This window comes from Scaptodrosophila lebanonensis, unplaced genomic scaffold (genome assembly GCF_003285725.1).
Source record: "Scaptodrosophila lebanonensis strain 11010-0011.00,11010-0021.00 unplaced genomic scaffold, SlebRS2 tig00000072-arrow-pilon, whole genome shotgun sequence".
Lineage (NCBI taxonomy): Eukaryota > Metazoa > Arthropoda > Insecta > Diptera > Drosophilidae > Scaptodrosophila > Scaptodrosophila lebanonensis.
In genome coordinates, this window is record NW_022060558.1 from 3,872,226 (window position 1) to 3,889,986 (window position 17,761).

Consider the following 17,761-nt stretch of genomic DNA (forward strand, 5'->3'; position numbering starts at 1 on the left):
TATGCAGAGATCAAGCTAATTGGGTTAATTGACCGGCGTGTGTTGAATTGGACTTTTATATAAAAGACACTTTGTGATTAATTTTTTCAATTCGTACTCTTTACACAAATAATGACTGCAGATTATTTAAAATGTCAACCAGAGGTCATAGACACACATAACTTCAAGACGCCGAGCAATATTAGAATTTATTATCAAAGATTGTGGCCAGGCTGGCAAACATCATAAAGGAAATTGTAAACAATATACCTTAAAGTTCAGTTTAATCACACAGAAGAATTCTTAAATATGGAGCTTCAAATTCAAATGCACTACATGGCATTCTTGCTTAACCTATAAGCTATATGAACATATTCCAACCCTAAAGCAAAATTTTGAGCAGGCCCAGACCCGAAGATCATCTGCATCATCTGATCCCAACATATCTAAGAATTTTTAAGAAAAACGAATACATTTTAGGCTTATAAGTAGTGGTGCAACTGAATGAAGAAGACTAAAGTATCTGGAATCGATTTCTCTAGACAAATCAAATTTTTGACCCTAACACTAATTTTCCACCAACATTATTTAATGTAATTTTAAATGCAGAAATATATTTCTAATCCTAGATGTACACAAATGTTTAAAAGACAATTTCGGCCAAGTTAATTTTTTTTAAAGATTTTTTCAAAGCTCTTGTTTCTTTTTCGTTTTCGTTAAGGGAATTATGTACATATATTGCCAAAATATGACTGCAAATCAAAACTATTGGATGGAGAAGTGTATTTATAGTTCAAAACAAAGAAGAGAGCAAGCTTGCGACTGAATTTATTTCATTTCTTTACATAATTCCCAAATGATTCTCTTAATCAACACGCCTCGTGCGCGTACCAGTTAGTCAGTATTAAATAATAAAAAATCGTCACAATTCATTTGCATAATTTTTTAATTTATTACCGAGTCACTGCTCTTCAAAGCCCAAAGACAGCAAACACACACACACAAATAAATGGAGGGGCAAGAAGACAGCCCAACTGACAGCTCTGTGGCAAACAGACAGTGGCAGAGACAGAGGGCAGCGTCTAAAGTAGTAGCTGATGATTTTTTAATACATCAAACAGAATGCCAAAGTAAAAGAAATGGCTTTGTCGACTTTGTAAACAAATCAAGTGGCATAATATCTATGCCATATTTCTTGTGCTGCTGCCAACTAATTTGCCTAACAATAGTATTAAACATGCCCATTTACTTTAATTCGCTTTTGTATTTTGTTAAACCACGTCAACAAGTTGGCTTCAAAGCTTGGATGGTCATAGGTGATAAAAAAGCCGAGGGCTCACAAAACGCCAAGCTACTTTAAGTAAACACAATACATTTAAATACTCGTATAAAAAATGCTCATTGGATGCGCATTGTTCCACTCAGATGCTCACACAATTCATCAAACACTTGGAAACGTGATTTTCTTTTCACACATACATAAGTACATACTCGTATATGTATATATGAGTAGTTATCATCTAACAACGGGAGCCATTTATAATTTATAGCCGATTGTGGGGTGCTCTCATTGCGCAATTGCTTTGCAAATTACGTTGCCGCATTTGAACTTTTGTGAACTTTCTTTTTGCGTGAAAATGCAATATGTACCCGTAACTCCATTCATACAGAGTGGTACTCGTACATATTGTACATATTGGAGCTTCCGCATACAATTTTTCGCTTGTGCAACCGTCCATAAATGACGGACTAACTGATTGACTGACTGACTGCCTGGTAGACTGACTGGATGACCATTTTATGAGACAATTTCAAGTCATGCCAAATGCCATTTTCCAGGCTTGCCTGCTATTCGTGGCATTTCCGTTATTAAAGATACCGACTGCATGTGTACGAGTAAACGGGCTTTCATATTTGTATCTCCACCTCTGCTGCTACTGGTGCTGCTGCTGCTGCTGCACGTTGGCAGTGGCAGTTGGCAGCATGTCAATATAATTTCTTGGGTTATATTCAGCATCGCCTTGAATTGTTTGCAGTGATGCATGCTGCGGACTTGGCTGATTTTTAACTTTCAGTTGCCCATACATACATATTCATGTTTATTTTGATGAAACTACAGTGGGTCTGTTGACAATTTCCAAATTTCAAGTTAGACAATGTAGATGTGTTTCTAAATAACGAATAATACTTTTGAAAAATAGTAATAATAATAATAATTAAAGTCCGTAGAAAGGAGGCTTTAGGTTTCTTCGCTAATTAATTGATTGCATCCTTTTTGAATATTAAAATGTAAACAAAACTAAAAACTTGTTTACACAACATTTGATTGAACTAAAAGATATTTCTTAGTAACAGTAACCGATGTTCGGAGACTCGAAATAACCCCCTTACTCCTATTCCACACCACTCTCCAGTCCGCTCTCTATCTCTCAAGAAGCAAGCCTACCAAGGAGTCTATTAGCTGAACTATTGAACAATAAAGTGCAACTATTAAATATAAAGTAGAAAACATTTAAAAGCTTAAATGCAAAACACAAGTATTGGGACTGGAAGAATAAAACTGAAAATAATGACTTTAATTGAATGGAACAGTCTCAATTCATTTTAATCGGATTACACGTTGGAAAAGCCACAAAAGCAATAATAATTTTAAATGTGTCTGCCTAATTCATTGTGGAATAAAGGCTGAAATAAAAGGTTGGGGGCATTTGTGCGTTTATTTATAAATTTTTACGGCACTAACAGGACTAAAAATGTCACCAACTTTGACAGAGATTTAGTTTGTTTCTACACATCTGACATTCAACAACGGTCCTTGAAGTATCATAATTGAAACTAAAATCGCTTCTACACTCATTTAACCGATTTTGCCACTAATTTTTGAATCGTTGCGTCTGACAAGTCTGCATCTCCACGATTCATAATACCACTTTACTATTTGTGTGCAGACAGACTTTAGATTAAATCATATATTTTGTTGCTTTGAATTTACAATTTTCATAATTTTTGTTCAGCTCAAAGTCACATACATATTTCGAGGAATATGTATGTATATTTATTTATGTGCGAGTATATATAGGCAATATATATATATTTTTCATAAAATGGTAAATAGTTTTTGTGTTTGATTAAGTCCAAATTCCAAATACCAATAAAGCGGTTAAATATTGTATGTATAGTATTTTTGTGGGGTTTTAGCTTAGAAATCGATTTTAAGCAATATTTAATTAACTCATTTATAATATTTATTGAAATAATATTGTCTGAATACAAATAGGTAATTAAAGCGTCCACTTCTATGCCAGTAAATGCAGGCAAAGTTATATTTTTCTTGTGATTTTCCATTCAAATAAAGCTCAAGACGATGACAATGTGTCAATGCCATCAATACATTGTTGTTGGCAACGTTTTGTGTAATCCGAAATGCACATGAGTAAGCACAGCAGGCCATGGATTGACTCCATTGGCTTGGAGCGGCCTGGACTGAACGGAACGGGACGGGACGGGACTGACGGACGGGATTGACTGACTGGACAACTGGTTTTGTCAACCGACACGACGTATGGCTTTTGGCTACAATTTAACGGATGTTCGTAATTTTTGCATACCAATAAATATACATGTTTGTAAATATATGCAGGTAGGCATTAAAACCATTTGCTTAAACAAAATGTACATAAATTAAAAACATTGAAGATTTAGTTTATTTCATACTCGATCGCATGCGTGTGCCAATGTGGGAGGACGGTATTACGTGCAGGCTTTACCACTTTTGGGCTTTGATGGATGAATCATGACGGGAATTTCGCTTTTGTACTGCTTCGATTAGCTTGACAATCGGGGGGTTAATGCGCCCACATAACAAGTTGTTATTTTGTTGTTGTTGTTGTGAAAGAGAGTTCGCTGCCATTGTTGGTGTCAAACAAAAAATATAATGCATGCCATGAAGCATTATTTGGGTTAATTACCGTTCTGAACCCAAAAATGTGTGAATGCTTTCTGAGTTTTATTGAAAAGCCTTTTCGATGACCTGGTTTACTTCCTTGGCTCTAGATGGACGTTTAATACGTACGAGTTCGAACAGAAATCATAAAGCTGTCACACCATTAGTCAAATTGACAGCAACAATACAGAGGACTGGGTGTCGTCCAGGCATCCAATCATAATAGCTCTGGGGAAAAATTAAAACATTTTCCGTAATTAATGACTCGCAATAGTTTTAACTGTGTCCTTCTCGTCTTTGTCTCAAAGTCCCTTTGCACATCAAATTGCAAATATATAGTATGTAGTACGTTTGCCAACCAGCAAGCGAATGCGAAATGTAGCCGGAAATATTTAAAACGTCATGATGGCTGAGAAAATGAAAAAAGGCTGAAGGCGCTCGTAGCCTGCCTAGCACTGCCTAGCTTGCCTTAAAACTAAATTAGATAACAACTAGAGAAGTAATTTACTGGCTCGACAGGGGAAGAGAAATGGAATGCAAAAATGTTAAAATGCCGAAACGGCATAATGGTAATACGTCCAAAGGGGATGGACAGGAGGACTTTCAGTCCTGCTTTGGTTAAATAATTGTTATGCCATTCTCATTGCTGTTATTATTATTGTTGTTGTTGTTGTTGTTGTTAATGTTGTCGTGCGCAAAAGTAAATGACTTCCGTTCGCCGCCCTTCGCAGTTGTCGTCCTGCGACAAAAGTCCACAATTGTGAAAACTTTACGAGCACGAGTACCAGTTGCTCACCAGCGCTGAAATAGAATCTCTATCGCTGAAACGTCGGATATTGTATATGCAATGAGGTTTCTAAAAAGGTGCTGACTGTTGACTTGATTTGGTTTTGATTGAGTGTTGCAGAAACCATTTAGAACTGGCCACTGTGGCCTCAAAAGGTCAGGGTCAAATTGAGAAATGGTAGGAGAATTTGATTTCGGCTGCCTCTTTCAACTTGCATGCATGAATTCGGTATATACTTAACTTACTTTTTATGGTTAATAAGGCTATCAGTTATTAGAGCGAGCCTTTCAATAAATACAATATGTGCAACAAATAAATCTTTAACAGTTTATATTGCGATATTTCTGGAATAAAATAAAAGGATTGCTACAACCCACATATTATTTTTAATGAGTCAAACAGACTGCATTTAGATCTTTTAATCCCTTGGGAATGGAGAATACTGAGCGTAAGTGATCTCCGAGCAGTAAATTAAATTAAATTCTTCTATATACTTGTATGTTGTTTAAAGTCTAGAACATTTAAAAGTATGGGCATAAGTTCTAGATAGGTCTCGGAATCAATAGAGCAACAGTCATATGCTTTTAAATGCCATTTGTCTGCCTAAGGCGTCCTTCTGCACATGTTTCACAAATTCTGCTTAACATTTGCGTACAGAGTTCAAAATATAGAGACCTACTATTTGGGTATGCAAATGCATTTTTGTATGTCAAGTGGAAGAACAAGTGTTGAATAGCAACCAAATGGAACAATGAGAAGCAAATGTATTTCGGTATTAATTTGCCAAAACATAACTGAAAGAACAAAAACAAAAGTCTTTCAAACAATACAACAAGTCATCATAAATGTTTATGAACATGGAAACAGACTTACGCACAAGCAAACAAATGGCTATGTACATATATTTTATTTTATTTACATACATACATATATACATGTATGCTTATACATACATATGTATGGAAAGTGGAAAAATGCATTAGGCAGCCATATTTTGCTACTTTGCTGCAACGAACTCTGCCTTTTGTTTCTTTTCAATTTGTGAACCACACACACCATAAACACACACACACACATTGTACTTTTGTATATATACATATATGTATGTGTGTATACTACATTTGGTGGGAGTAGAGATTGAGCGTCGGCGTTTGTATCGTCATCTATTGTTCCATAAGTAAAGGCATTTAATATACCCTACCAATGCATGAATGTTTACTCTAACTGTTGGCTGGCTGCCTTTTGAACGTCGTATTTGAAACAAATTCCGTTGTAGACAAAGCTACCAACAAACGGATTGCAAAACACACAATGCAAAGATAACAAAAGAACGCAGCCTCAAGCTAAAAAAAACTGACCAAGCCCATTGTAAGAGCTACGCGCACCATTTGGCAAAAAAATTGTGTATTATACCCAAACAATATGTTTACGCTGCATTGCAAATGCCTAACCACATCCAAACGGTATGCCTCTTTAAAAAGCGTTTTAGTTGTCGCTGCAATCAGCATGGACTATCAAATACGCTGTACCTAATTTCTTGTTGTGTACAGAAATTCAGTCATATTTTGAAAATAAACGAGTAGGAAATATCCTGCACCCAAAATAAGTGCCGCCCATAGCAGATGCAAAAATAATAAGAATAAAGACGTACCCCCTCCTGCAGTTGGTGAGGTGGGAAATTGTTTCACTAATTACTTTTCTAAGACTTGAGCGATTTAGATTAATTGGATTTAAGTAAATAATATGTGTATTATATGTATATGTATGTATGTATGTGTGTATGTGTATGTGCAGTGTTTAGTTTGTGCTTTGGAATTATGGGAAGTATACAAGAAATTCTGAAGTGGGGGAGGGGACGAAAAAAAATAAAAATAAATAACTTGTGTTGCCTAGGGACTGGGAGTGTCTTCATGCCAAATTTGTTCGTTGTCGGAGATACTTCCTTCTGCAAAAACCTAATATATACTAATGTACATTACACACATCACTTAAACAGAAACATAAACAATTATAGACAATACAATACATTTACATATAATTGATGTTCCCTTGTAACAATCTTATCTGCAGGAGATGAAAAAGAGTTGATTTAAAATTCTAAGTAGTACACGAAATTAAATAATACATATGTATATCGAGGAAGTGACGTTACCAATTAAAATCTCTCTGAGCCTTTTACAAATAGTAAGCGCTAGTAGGCTAAAGTTGGTACATGGGTGCCCCTAAGTCTAGGAATGGAAGGTAATTCTTCTTAAAAAGCCCAGAGAGCGTATTTACTCAAACGCCAAGTTAAATCTTAAGTTTCAGTTTATATTATAGTTTGTTTCCTGATTTATGTTTAACATAAAAATATTAATAAATTTGATATACCGAACCGGGAAAAGATTCGACTATGTATACAAGTAATATAGTTTTAGAAAGAAACAGCGCCGCAATAATTTAACAAAAAGTATGCGTTCAATAAGGTATAGTTTTTTATTTTCCTGTATACTTTACCATAATATTCGTATCTTTTATGCCTTTTGTGAATGATATTTATAAATTTAAAAACCATATGCTCATAGATGCAAACGCCAAATCGAAAAATTTGACCCCATTTTGAGGAAATTGAAATCGTTTAAAGATGGAGAAAATCATAACTTAAGTAAAATTTTTCATTTCAATTACCAATCTATTGTAATATGCATCTCTAATGAAGAAGACCTAAATTTCAGCTCTAGCTTCGGCAAAAACATTTTTCGAGTGTAGAATTGTTGGTGCGCCTGTCGTGGCTGTGTTTGTTTTTTTCCGAGCTTAATGCAATTTCCTTAAAAGCATAAAAACGATTTGCCAGCATTATATATGTACGTTTATACACATATGTGAATTTTTTTGCTACTGCAAGTCGCGCATAAGTATCTTTATTTCTTGTGCAATGCCGGTTTAACATGTTTCTGGTTTTCCTTCAGCTGTTGTGGCAGCGTTTTTGTTTTCTGTTGGCCAAATGCGTTTTCAAATCTATAATTTATCAAACGTCGTTGATTTGCAATTGTGTTTTAAGCATCATGATGTTTTGGCAGGCTCATACATGCTTCATGATTGACGGCTATGCAGATGAGGCCATATGTTCGCTAACGGCGATTGCAGCTAAATAAATAGACACAGACTCGTATGGTAGACAGATGATATAACTATGAATCAGTTTTCCATGCATTATAAATGTGATTACGGTTTTGGAATCGCTAAGTCCTTTCCCAACATTAAGAACCAAATGTTATATTTGTATCACATTTGAATATGTCATAGTATTAGTTATCCATCAGACTCCCAAGAAAAATTAGACAAACACCAATTCATACATCAGTTTGGCGATTTACATTTCATGACGTGGCCCAAAGTTGCAGCGTCCCTTAGCCAGCACAGAATCAACTTTAGTTTACGATCTTTCTTTCTCACGGTCATAAAACAACCCCTTTACGCGTGGTTCGGGGAATTTTACTTTAAAATTTCTGATAGACCAAATTCATTTTGATGGCATTTTTATATTGCCAGTCCCCCCGTTGTCTAACTCAATTTTTTACGAGTTCGATAGCCACCCACAGCATCCCCGAGTACAAGAAATACATGATATGCAGGCGAGACAGAAGCCAAGACGAAAGTGTCAACAATTGACAAACGTGTCACATGATGTGACTGACTACGAAAAAAGGCGCAATGTATCTTTGAGATGCGTTGCACGTTTTCAATTTGAAACATATTTGCAAGCAGCTCGCTATCTGTTTGGAAAAACATTTTGCGGCCAGCTGTGGGCCACCAACTGCCATAAAAGCGAAATGTATGCGACAGTAAATTTTTATAGCAACGGTCACAATTAAGTTCCTGTTGCACATTACCATCAAATGTAATTATCTCGTGGGCATCTCCCAGTACTATCAGACAATAATTAAGTTGTCAATTAATCGATGCTTCGCATATTATTGAGTGCGTGTTAACGCGTGGAAAATATATCAGCTTATGGTATTTTAAATTTATGGGAAAAAGTAGTGCCGTGTTTGCGAATTAAATGAAGACCTCATCTATATTTTATATTTTCCATAATAAGACTTCAACGTTGAATAAGACCTTCTCAACGCTAGTTAAGAAAAATGAAGAGATGGTTACATCCAATAGGCACCTCTCTTAACTGTATCTAGTATGCCGGGACACTGGTTCATAGTTATTATTCGTTTCGTGAACATAGTCGGTGAAGTAATCGGCTAGCGATAATCTATCGCAATGAAGTTTATCGTGGAACTAGAGTTTGTTGGATGAATGAGTATATGGGTATAGATCCTTATCATGTGTGTATATTTATGTCTCGTTTTTTCAAATGCCTCCACGCTTAGTTCCCAATTTGCATGGATATTCGATATTTACGAATTTCTGGGATATTTTCTTATTGATGTGGAATCTAGCGCTGAGCTGCCCCCAAATGGCTTGCAAGTAAGACTTTTCCCATCATTCGAACAGTCTAATCAGGGTACAGGGTACAATTAAAAGCTACTTTGACTCCGTAATCAAACTTTCAAGGAATGAAAATTAAAGTACAATCAAAATTTCGCAGTAATTTTTTGTTGTTATAATTTTAAGTTGGCTTTTAAATATAGAAGATAATTCACTTGTTAAGATGCAGACAAGTACGTCTAATAGGGCAACCAATACGGTATCGCCTCAGGCACCACAAGACACAAATGAACGCAGTGCGGCAGATAGAATATTTGTTAATAGATCGCTGCATTTGGAGAAAATCAAATATTATGGCTTCGATATGGATTATACATTAGCCGAATACAAGTCGCCACAATATGAGCAGCTTGGGTTTACTTTAATTGTTGAACGTTTGATCACAATGGGTTATCCAAGGGCGATATTGCAGTTCGAATATGACCCAGAATTCCCAGTGCGCGGCCTGTGGTTTGACACCCTTTATGGGAACTTAGTGAAAGTCGATGCCTATGGCAATATACTTGTGTGCGTGCATGGCTTTGAATTTATCAATGCCGAACAGATTTATGAACTATACCCGAATAAGTTTCTCAAATTGGACGAGTCCCGGGTCTATGTACTGAACACGCTTTTCAATTTACCCGAAACCTATTTGCTTGCTTGTCTAGTGGACTTCTTTACGAATAGCTGTGATTATGTTCGCGTTGAACGTGGCATCGAGGCTGGGGACTTTCTTTATACCTTTAGGTCAATATTCCAGGATGTGCGTCGTGCTGTCGATTGGGTTCATTCTGATGGTGACTTGATTCGTCGCACAGTGCAAAATATGCCGTATTACGTGAAGAAAGATGATCGCTTGCCCATACTTCTATCGCGCATACACGATTCGGGATCAAAGGTGTTCATTGTAACCAACAGTGGGTACATGTACACCAATAAGATTATGTCATACATTATGGATTGTCCCGGAAATTCGGGTCGCGACTGGAAATCCTATTTTGATTTGATTGTGGTCGATGCACGCAAGCCACTCTTTTTCAATGAGGGGACTGTCCTGCGCCAAGTGGATACCGTGACGGGCTCACTTAAGATGGGCACCCACATTGGCAATATTAGGCCGGGTCAAGTATATTCGGGTGGCTCATGTGAAATCTTTACCAAATTTATCAACGCCAAGGGCAAGGATGTGCTCTATGTGGGCGATCACATATTCGGTGATATACTCAAATCGAAGAAAATACGTGGCTGGCGCACTTTTCTCATTGTCCCAGAACTCGTACGTGAGCTGCACGTCTGGACAAACGAATGGGAGCTTTTCGATGAGTTGCAGGGGCTCGAAAGCAAAATGGGTGATTTATATCGGGATCTGGACTCAACTGCTAAAGAAAAACCAAATATTACCGATCTGCGCATAAGCATACACGGCGTCACCCATAAAATGGACAAGGCGTATGCCAAGATGGGATCACTTTTCCGCTCCGGTTCGAGACAGACGTTTTTTGCGAGTCAAGTCGCCCGATATGCCGACATATATGCGGCGACGCTGCTCAATCTCATATACTATCCTTTCTCCTATATGTTCCGGGCCCCCAATATGCTGATGCCGCACGAGTCGACCGTGGAACAGAGGCCGGATATGAGGAGTGCACGTAGTTTGGCAGGCAAAGACAAGATGGTCGCACCAGTTCCCAATACCGATCAATTCATCCCAAACACCGTTTTGCACAGCGAAAGCATTATGCACACATGCCCCTCCACGCCCACCGGAGTAACACATACCCACGACGAGGACTACTGCGGTGATGATGACACAATAAACAGTAATTCACAGCTTACATCAACGTCAACATTTTATATGGATTTTAGCTGAATGATATACAAATTTAATAGATGTAGTATTACAAATTCAATTGCGGTTATATATATGTAGATATTTATTTGTTATACTATGTTTCAAAAAAACAAATTGCTTTTCCGTTCATAATAATATTTGTACTCCAAATCTGCAAACTAGCCAAATTTTAATATAAGTAATTTTGAATATCAAGTCACTTTATTATTTGAAACTTATAACTACTGTAACTGTGTGCGTTCAGCAGATCGATTTGCGATTTGTGATCGATCATTACTGATTTCACCTGCTGATCGCTGTGATTTGTGATTCGGATAAGTAAAAATGTCAATCGAAATCACAATACACAAATCGGAAAAATATTATGATTACTTGATTTAGATTTTTCGATTTTGACACTTCATAGTCAGAATTTTGTAGACCCTTTGCGGAAAAAAAATTGTGACTTTTTGACCAAAAACACTAAAATCAGAATATTTTATTAAATCAATAATCACAAATCCCTGCGACCTGCGCCCACTATGTGCGCGTGTGTGTGTGTGTGCGATTTTGAGGAACTGATTATACATTTTTTGACACCACCAAAATATCATTTCGACGGGAAGCTAGACAATAATACTCTGTCACAGTCAGAAATTATTCAAATGTACGAGTATCTTAACTCAAATGTATATTTCATTCTCCATGGCTCCATTAGTAATTATTTTAAAATGCTTTTACAACATCTTGAGAATAACTGTACATTAGTAGTTGGCCTTACATCCAGCAAGGACTTGTGTAAACGACAGGTTCAATGCTTTGCACACTCAAGTTTGTTCAATATTTTAGTAGTCAAGTACTTTTTCGAGGCGCGTCAAAGGCTTGCCAATCAACTCTGAAACTTATATGCGAATTCTAAATTAAATGCATTATGGGCTGCGGTAACACTCCAACCTTCACAAGGCAGCCTACTGGCCTCGCAATTTCCGCAAGTGGCTTCACTCACTACCAACTTTAAATGCACAAAAAAAAAAAAAAAAAACAAAAAAAAAAAACAAAAAAAAAAACGCCAACAAAAAAGCTCGAAAACTTTACTTTTTTGCAGTCGTTGGTGAAAAAATTTGTGTGTGTGTTTTTTAAGAGAAGCGGACAAGCGTGCAAAATAAACATGTACGTTTCCACAGCGACTTTCCAGTCAAAGCGCTCCAACACTTCAAAAACCCATATATAAGGCGCGTCAGCCGGCAGCCTTAAGTTCACTTTTGAGTTCAAGGTAAAGCGGCCCGTTCTGTGCTCGTCTCTCGCCATTACCCGCCTCTGCCGCCTCTGCCGCCTCTCTGCCACTTCCTACATCTTCAGGGCAGGCCCAGTGTCAACAGCAACGCATCGCTTGCTTCACATGCCATATGAGCACTTTTGCTTGGCTGCCTCTTATGCCACTGCTTTTTTTTTCTTTCGTCCACCTCGTCTGCTTGGCTTCCTTCTGCTCGTTTTTCCCATTGCTCCCATTCGCTTGGGCGCAGTCTTTAGTGGCTGCCTGCTAAATAATTGCATGTAAATGCCACAGCAGTGAAAAATTACTGGTGAGTAATTTGTGAAGTAGCTAAATGAATGTTCTTAGGAGCACTGACTCAAGAGGTGACAGTGTGTGTTTTAAATGTTCTTGAATTTGACCTATTTATTGCGGGTTCAACACTTTGGATTGACGCCTGACTCATCTCAACTCAAAACTCTTAAGCTCAAATATTAGATGTACATAGATGATGTACAAGTATTTGTTGTTTCATGGAAATAGCTGTTCCCAGATTAGCGCATCCGCAAACTGTATACCATTCGTATAAGTCACTTGTTCGTTAATTAGGGCATGGCTCTCTGGGTAGCTCGGTACGCGTTCGTTCGCAGCGGTCCGCAGCTCACTGCAAAAGCGCATTAGGTGAGCTGTGAGCTCGACAGAATCACAGGCAACACTTCAAGCCAGCTACTTACCCGTTTCGAATGAACTCATACATAAAATTCACATACAGCTGTACAATGTGTGCGTCCTCGTCGGTCGGCTTGATATCATGGTCCATGCGGAAGAGATACATGAGATCATCCATGTGTTCCACACGCTCTGCAACAAAGAAAAACAGCCAACATACTATATAAAACAAATTAAAATAAATCACACAAGCATCAGTGTTCAAGCTGCCTTAAAATTTATTACTGTATCAGGGAAAAGAGTTTCAATTTCATTTTTTTCTTCTACCTCAAATACTTGTAATTACTTCAAGTAGGTTGTTCTTCTTCTTGCCAGACTCCCAGATCAAGTAGGTTGTTAACATAAGAAATAAGTACACGTTTTTTCGAGACTAGTTTAAAATTAGGCATGAATAATGTGAGATATGAATATAAGAACATGAACAATATTATTTTGGGATAATAAATCTTCATTTTTAAAAACGCTAAAAGCGTTTAGCTTTTAGCTGCTTTAATTTTTTTCAGAAAATTAACTAACTTAACATTTATAAATAAATATGTACATATGTATGTTGGTAATTTATTGTCTTGTTTTTCTTCTAAACCACAACTTCATCAATAGATCAGTTCGCTTACTTCTGATACTGATACCTTTTCTCAACAGAGTGTGTTCAACATTTTCCCCAAAAGCTACAGTGAAAAACCACCCCGTAGGTACTTACCTTTGCCCCAATGGGTTTCGTATGCCAAATTGCTGTAGCGTCCCCGATAAACAAACTCATAGCTATAGACAGTCGCTTTCGCAGTGGCAGCCAAGGTGGCCAGACGTTGAGCACCGAAGCGTATCAGAGTATCGCTAAACAAGTCGCAGAGCCGCGAAAAGCTCCAGGGCTGCTCATCGTGGGAATAGTGACGCCTCAAAGCTGCGGTTTTATTGTCGTTTGGCTCATACATCAATATTTTTGGTGCCAAATTTTTAAAATCTGAGCGAAGCTGCTGTAGAAGCGATGTGTTTCGGAAAATTTCCGCCGCAGAGGTGCAAAATTCGCCATTAGTATAGCCAACCAATATTGGTAGAGGGGTAAAGTTTCCGTTTCGTAATGCCGTATAGAGATCTACAGTGTGGAACTGTTCCTGTCCATGTGCGCCTTCAATTATGGGCAGCCACAGATATACGGGATTATCCTTGCCAAAGTCGAAGAGGCGTCGTAAAGTCGCAGCTATGTGTGTGCCATTGAACCGATTGAGGCACTCGAGGAGCTGCTCATCGCTTTGCTGCGACGGCAAGTTGCAGTCAAGAACAGCAGCCTGTTTCAGAGCTAAGAGGCGCTGGTGTTGTCTCGGCTTAGCTGCCTGCGGTGGCAGGGAACCACTCATTACGATGGCCTTGTGGAATAAATGGCGTGTCTGTGGCGAGACCAAATGCAGGCTTACACTCAGAGCGCCGGCGCTGTAGCCCATCAATGTAACATCATGAGGATTTCCACCAAAGCTGGCGATGTGCTTTCGCACCCACTGCAGAACTAATCCCTGATCCTTAAAGCCAGCATTGCCAGGAACATCAGCGTTTCCCAAGTTAAGAAAGCCCAGGGTGCCAAGGCGATAATTAAAGGTAACCAAAACGAGCGACTTGCTCAGCAAATACTCGGGACCGAGAAAAGAGCTTAGACCGGAGCCAAGGTATAGGCCGCCAGGATGTATGAAAACTAGCACGGGCAGTGGTCTTCCAGGTGTTAGCTATAAATGGACAGATTAGTATATGAGATATCTACAATATAGATTTGCTTTTTTGACAAGTAATTATGGCGGGAGGGAGTATTTAATTGTTTCTTTTTATACCAATATTACCTGCTTGCTGTGTACATTTAGAGTCAAGCAATTCTCACTCGCATTTAGGGCTGTAATTGACGGACAGTCGTGGCCATTGTAGCGCGCATCGATTGTGGCAGGCAACTGTGCCAAGGGCTGGGGATCCTGCGCATACAAATATATTAAGATTCAAGGCTTTTTTGGAGCTGGTGTTCAACTACTCACACGAAACCGGAGCTTCCCCACTGGGGCTTGTGCGTAGGGAATGCCTCGAAAAGAATAGTAAGACTCGCCTATCCAATTTTTGCGAATACTACCAATAACTTGAGAGCATTGTTTATCTTCTGTACTTATTTCGACCGTTACTGTGCAATCTGCTAACGACGCCATCGATGCCAACAACAGAATAATGCCGATGCCTATATAAACAGTACACATCCTCAACCTCTTAATGTCCGTAGAGCAGCTATGTTCGCCAGCAACTGTCGCTGTTATAAGTAGTATGTACAAAGAAACCAGTCAAACGTAATCCAATTGCGACCCATTCCCAATAAATCAATCAATCGAGCACATGCATGTATGAAGCAAATAAAGTTTAAAGCAATATCGCGAACAATGGCAACAAACAATTCTTTATTTACCCTCAATTGGTTCGCCAGACCATTGCTGGCAGCCGCCTTTGCTCTCAAGTTGCTCAGACAACTGCGTCAGAGACAGCAACAAATTGTCTTCTTCTACACACGGGCAACGTATAATTAAATTTCAATTAAACACTTCATCGCAAACGTGATGGGCTCATGTGTGTGTATGGGGGCTGATGTGTGTAACAGTATTAATGAAGAGTGTTTAAATTCATAAACATTGTTGTGTGTATCAACAGCAACATAGTCAATTAAAAGTAAAGTGTTTGTTTAACTGAGAGCCGTGTTTACCCAAACTAAAAAGTGTAAGAGTATGTGAGATAAGTGGTTTTTGATACCCTGTTCAATTGGAAAAGAAGACTTATTTTTTTCACCCTGTATTATTGTTGGAGTATACTGATGATTAAATGAATGGTCGCATTCACAGGGACAAGTGATCACTAATCGCTACAAATGTTGATCACTGATAAATTCTAAATAAATAAAAAAAATTTCGAACTGTTTGAAATGTTTCAGCAGAAGATATCAATGAAGAATGAAAGTTTTCCGACTCATTCTAAAATGTTCCTTAAATTGGCCAAGTCGGCAGCTTTTAAATATCACGTACAATTTTTTTGTCGAGGTCCATTCAGCAGGGAGTTTCATTATTAAATCAAGTGATGGGAAAATATAATATTGTAGTGTATAAGAATTCTCTTTATAAAAAGCTAACTTTATTACTTACTTGCTGTATGAATGGTGGGTCTTTAATAAAAGTTTTTATCATTATCTGATTATCCTGTATCCAATTGCTGGCCAAAGCTCCTCCTCCTCGCCGGATCCAGAAACTAGAAATAAACTTATCATAACCCTAAATCCTTTTGATATTATTATTAATCGTTGCTCATCGTATTTACGGACTTGTAGTTGTAATAGCCGACAAAATTTAAATAATTGTTTCACGGAATTTTGTACCCTATAGCTAGCATAATGTGCTGAAAAACTTGGGCTTATGCCATGCGCCTGCAACGCTGGCAAGTCCACAAATATTTGCGAATTTTAACACGTTTTGTTTACAAAATATTTGACATACACGACCCGAGGCATTTGGTTACTCTAGAAGGCCAACGCGAGTGAAGAAAGGCAAAAATAAATATATTTTATAAACATCCTCTGCTTTTTGAGTTTCTTTCTAAAAATATTTAAGAATTAATACGTTAACCGAAAATATTTGCTCGCATATTTTAGTTCATGACAGAAAAACGTTTGCTTTTTCTTAAATGGATTTCTAATAAGAAGACTTATTAAAATTTGTTTTCTCATTTCGGAAAATTTGTGTTTACTCTGGGTTGAATAAAAAGAAGTAAAGAAACAAATAGTATATGAAATCATGGATCGGTTTTCACTTTGATAACAAACTATTACAACACTACTAAACAGTTAGTATGATTTTGGAAAGCTACAAAACTTTTCTAATAATCAAACCTGTCGACATAGATTAGAATACTATACCTTATATTTCCAATTTAATAGTTAAGAAAGAGTCAAAATCAAACTAGAAAATATACAATATTGTCCATTCATAGTGTTTGAAGGAAAAAATGCATTTAATTTGAAAATACATTTGAAAACTTTCAATTCTTTATTAATGGCTTTGATTAAACACAAATCGTGGTAACAAGTGCGGTCGTGCATGGAGTAATGCGGAAGTGGAGGCTGCATCAGCTTTATCACCAGTCCTGTAGTTGCGTTCAACTTGGACTTACATGAGAATAGTTTTTATACCCTGTACCCAAAGGGTAAAAGGGTATATTAGTTGTGTGCGAGCGTACATGTAACACACAGAAGGAGGCGTGGCAGACTCCACAAAGTATATATATTCTTGGTCAGGATGACAAGCCGAGTCGATATAGCCATGTCCGTCTGACCGTCTGTCTGTATGAACGCCAGGTTCTCAGAAAGTATGAGAACTAGATTCTCCTGAGCCCGAGAAAGGACGAGTTTGTTCATTTTTTCTGATCCACTGCGTTGAAAGCGTGTTAGAAAATAAATCGTTAAACCTCATTATACAATCGCTGAATGTTTCTTTCTTTCTACAACAAATGTATTACGTTAGTTAGATAGACTCAGTGTAACTTTTAAATAGTTGCTTAACTATCCTAGTTATGCTAGAATACCGGTTGAGAAATATAGCGAAAACTAGCGCACTATATTTGCATATTTTTCCAAAATGCTCCTAAAACAGTGGCCCGCCCATGTACGCTTTTATACAAATTATGTATTGTGGTGTGTAATAAAGAGGATGTTTAAACAGTGAGTTGGTAGCAAAGTTTGTTAATAAATAGATACCATACAGACATCCTGCTCAC

At 37.7% G+C, this 17,761-nt stretch overlaps 1 protein-coding gene and 1 pseudogene across 3 annotated transcripts in view; both read left to right on the top strand.

Annotated features, from left to right (window-relative positions):
- The window catches only part of LOC115625246 (RNA-binding protein Musashi homolog Rbp6), a 160,879-nt gene that overhangs the window by 85,598 nt on the left and 57,520 nt on the right, over nucleotides 1-17,761 (top strand). The gene's annotated exons all lie outside the window — the stretch shown is intronic.
- Nucleotides 9,270-11,220, top strand: LOC115625247 (annotated as a pseudogene).